The sequence below is a fragment of the Scylla paramamosain genome, chromosome 3, assembly GCF_035594125.1.
Source record: "Scylla paramamosain isolate STU-SP2022 chromosome 3, ASM3559412v1, whole genome shotgun sequence".
Lineage (NCBI taxonomy): Eukaryota > Metazoa > Arthropoda > Malacostraca > Decapoda > Portunidae > Scylla > Scylla paramamosain.
The window spans coordinates 29,083,578-29,088,021 of record NC_087153.1 but is presented as its reverse complement, the minus strand read 5'-3'; the positions used below and the strand labels follow the sequence as shown (position 1 = coordinate 29,088,021).

The 4,444-nt window shown below is 44.1% G+C and overlaps 1 non-coding gene across 1 annotated transcript; it reads left to right on the top strand.

Moving 5' to 3' along the window:
- The first annotated feature begins 3,725 nt into the window (after positions 1-3,725).
- Positions 3,726-3,798, top strand: Trnak-cuu (transfer RNA lysine (anticodon CUU)). The gene has a single exon. It is a non-coding gene; the product is annotated as a tRNA-Lys (tRNA).
- Positions 3,799-4,444: the final 646 nt, after the last annotated feature.

Sequence of the window (4,444 nt, the reverse complement as noted above, 5' to 3'; positions counted from 1 at the left end):
TGCCGCCAACAATGTGGAAAATGATGGCAATGGTGAGGGGGAAAATAGATGAATAATGGAAGTAACATTAGTGAAGCAGCAACACATTAAAAAGAGAAATAGATGAATTTATATATGTATGTGTGTGTGTGTGTGTGTGTGTGTGTGTGTGTGTGTGTGTGTGTGTGTGGTTTTGTGGGATGAATTAATAAAATATGTCACGTTAAATAATTAAATACATGACGTTGGTGAGAATCAGCGGTGCGTGGGAAATATTTTAGCTATGTCGCTCTCTGTGTTCGCTCGTACATACGAGTATATCAACAGGTGAAAATGTGGAGTGACAAGTATACAGATGACCAGGTACAGTTTATTTACACACAAATGCATCAACATAAAAGTGGATGAGTAAGTAGATAGACTGAAAGATGAATTATTGCCATGGTTGTTTTATGGCAGTTGAAAGACAGACTGATAGACTGATGGATAGATAAATAGATAGATAGGTAGACACAGACATAGCTAAATAGAAAGATAGACAGATAGATATATAGATAAATAGATAGATGGATGGATGGATAGACAGATGGATAAGCAGAATAAAATTTGCATATACAAAACTGAAGGAGGCAGTGATGGAAGGACGCGCATACAGTGACATGAAGAGGCACATATATACTTAAATACATACATACATACATACATACATACATACATACATACACACATGAATAAATAGATATATATTTCAACAGAAAAGAATAAGGACGGGCAGACAGAAAGAGTTACGTAGATAGATAGATAGACAGACAGATAGAAAGATAGATAGATAGAAAGATAAGTACATGAACAAGAAGACAGTTAGATATGAAAGCAAATATTCCTACATTCAGAGAGACAGACAAATAGACAGATAGACAGACAGACAGACGGGCCAGCAGGGAAACAAACAGACAGCGAGATAAGTAAACACGAGCCACACGAAAATATAAGGAACTGTTAAAAACTATCTACCCATTTTCTGCTGCAAGAATGTTGAGTCTGTTTTCAGTTAGTTCAATAGAGAGAGACAAAAAAAAGGGAGTTTTGTGCAGCGCCCTTATGTGATGCGGAGAGAGAGAGAGAGAGAGAGAGAGAGAGAGAGAGAGAGAGAGAGAGAGAGAGAGAGAGAGAGAGAGAGAGAGAGAGAGAGAGGTGTAACTGCAATAGAGGTAAGATAGGAAGGAAAACAGGATGAGAGAAATAGAGAGGAAGGGAGGAGGAAAAGGGTCAGGAAGGGGAGGGAGTGAAGGAAGAGGAGGAAGAGGAGAGGGAGGAGATAAGAGGAGAGGAAGGGAACCAACCAGTGAAAGAGGGACGAGAGAGAGAGAGAGAGAATGAAAAAGAATAAATGGAAGATATAATGCGTGGTGAAGAGAGAGAGAGAGAGAGAGAGAGAGAGAGAGAGAGAGAGAGAGAGAGAGAGAGAGAGAGAGAGAGAGAGAGATGGACTAGTACAGAAGCTACAACCAGGGAAAGAAGTGGAGTGTTTGGAGAAGAGAGAGAGGGTGAGGGTGGTGAGAGGAGAGGACAAAGAGGGAAGGAGAAAGAGAAAATTAGAAAAAGAGAGAGAGAGAGATCTAGAGAAACGAGAGAGTGCGAGAGAAGGGGAATTGGAGGGAGGGAGGGAGGGAGGGAGGAAAAAGATAAAAACTATGATGAAAATACAAGATAAACTCGCATCACACACTCCTTGAATTGTTAAACTTGGAAAACAGTGTAATTTTTCTTCTCTCTCTCTCTCTCTCTCTCTCTCTCTCTCTCTCTCTCTCTCTCTCTCTCTCTCTCTCTCTCTCTCTCTCACGAATTTTTTGGGGCCTCCTTTTTTTTTCTCTCCCCATTCCCATCAGCCTTGTGTAAATGTGGCAACACTGGCCTGGAATGGCGAGGCGCTGGCACCATTTGGCACCACTGTCGCGAGTAAACAAGCGCGGGTCGTAGTACAAACGTTGGCAGTACTGTAGGCTTGGCACCGCCGCGCCGCCCTAACAAACAGACAAACACGAACCTCACGCCCTATCAACACAAGAAACAAATAGTGGACGTGGCAGCGCCGCACCGTAAACTAGAAACAAACAGACCGCCGTAACATGTAGCACTGACTTCTCCTCGTCCTCCTCGTCTCCTCTTCCTCGTCTTCCTCGTCTTCTTCTTCTTCTTCTTCTTCGTCTTTCTCTTCATCTTCCTCTTTCTCATTTTCATCGTCTTCCTCGTCCTCGTCTTCCTATTCCTCTTTCCCATTTTCATCTTCCTCTTCCTCTTCACCATTTTCATTGTCCTTCTCGTTCTTGTCTTCCTCTTCCTCTTTCTCTACACCGTTTTCATTATCCTTCTCGTTCTCGTCTTCCTCTTCCTCTTCCCTGTTTTTTCTCATCTTTGTCGTCTTCGTTTCCCACATCTTATTCTTTGTTCTTTCTCCTCGTCCTTTTATCTTCGTCTGTTTTCTTATTCACTTCTTCGTTCTCGCCCTTCACTTCGTCTTGGTCTTCTTCCTTTTCCTAATTTTCCTCGCCTTAGGTTTTCTTGTTCTCGTCTATCTCGTTTTCGTTGTCGTCGTCGTTGTTCTCCTCCTCCTCTTCTCCTCCTCCTCCTCCTCCTCCTCCTCCTCCTCTTCCTCCTCCTCATCTTCCTCTTCGTCTTCATTCTTGTCCTCGTCCTCGTTCTGGTTTTCGTCGTCGTTCATCACCATAACTGTCATTTCTGTATTTTTTTCTTTAAAGGATTGTTTTTTTTTTCCTCTCGTCGTCATCATCATCATCATCATCATCATCATCATCATCATCATCATCATAATCATTTTCATCATTATCGTCATTATTTTCTTCTTCTTCTTCTTCTTCTTCTTCTTCTTCTTTTTTCTTCTTCTTCTTCTTCTTCTTCTTCTTCTTCCTTCACTTGTATTTCCCCAAGGAGGTCGCTGATATTTTCTTTCTTCCGATTTATTCTTTCTCATTTCTATTTCCTTCGCAAATATATCAGTTCCTTTTTCTTTCTTTTTTTCAGTCTTTCATAGCCATCGTGGACATTCCTTTCCTCCTTCTCCTCCTTTCCTCCTCTTCTTCCTCCTTCTCTTCCATCTCCTCCTCCTCCTCCTCCTCCTCCTCCTCCTCCTTGTTTCCTTTGGCACCCCTCCGTCTTCACTCAGAAGTGGTTCACGAGATGCCTTCGTTATAGACTCAATAGGAAGTCCTGTTATCCGTTTTCTCCTCCTCCTCCTCCTCCTCCTCCTCCTCCTCCTCCTCCTCCTGCTCCTCCTACTCCTCCTTCTCTTCCTTCACTTCCTCCTCCTCCTCCTCCATCTTGACTATTCTACGTCTCTTACTCCATTGCTATCTCTATTTCTTTTCTGTTACTTTGTGTTCCTCCTCTCCTCCTCCTCCTCCACCGCCTTCTCCGTCCTTCGTCTCTTACTTTAAATTAGATTTTGTAGCTTATCACAGACAACTTTGTTACGACTAAAATTTTCGTTGTTGTTTGTTCTTCCTCCGTATTGCTTTGCGCTGCTCCTTTTCCTCTTCCTATTACTCCTCCTCCTCCTCCTCCTCCTCCTCCTCCTCCTCCTCCTCCTCTTCCTCCTCCTCCTCTTCCTCCTCCTCCTCCTCTGTTTGTAGTGGTAGTATAGTTACACAAACAGCCTCGTTAGACCCAGAAGGGCTGCTGTTGCTTTTTTTTTTTTCCCCTCTATATTCGCTTTCTATTTCGCCACAGCCCGGCTAGCTCAGTCGGTAGAGCACGAGACTCTTAATCTCGGGGTCGTGGGTTCGAGCCCCACGTTGGGCGTCACATTTTGAAAAGGCATGTATTTAGAAATTCTCTGCTTCCTCACCACGAGTATTTTTAAAGCCAACAGGAATGATTAGCCGGGTTCTCAAGACTGTTTTTGCTGTTAATAATGTAGAAATCTTGATAATCCGTCACAAAAACCCTTGCAGTTGCAGCTTCAACTAGAGCCTTCTGAAAATGTGGAGGTGCGGCGCAGAAGTCTTTCAGAATATCGTCCAAATCTAACGCACGACTGGCAAAAGGATTATAACACTTCTCTTACTCCTTGTTCTTCCTTTGTTTTCCTTTGTGTACCTCCTCCACCTCCTCCTCCTCCTCCTCCTCCTCCTCCTCCTCCTCCTCCTCCTCCCATTCTTCCCATTGATTCCCCGTAAAGGCACGCTGGCCTCTATAAGCGAACACTTAATCATCGATCACACACACACACAGCCTCGCCTGAACGGGGTGTCGTTTTCCTGTGGGATGAGGAGGAGGAGGAGGAGGAGGCAGGAAACTGTTCGGAGGAAATGGAAGGGGAGAGGGGTGGTGATGGAGTGGAAGGAAGGAAAGAGGGAAGAACGGGAGGAATGGAGGGAGTGGGATGAGTAGGGGAGAGTTTTTGGGGGAAAGGGGGAGAAGTATGTGTATGGGTTACGCAGGTGTG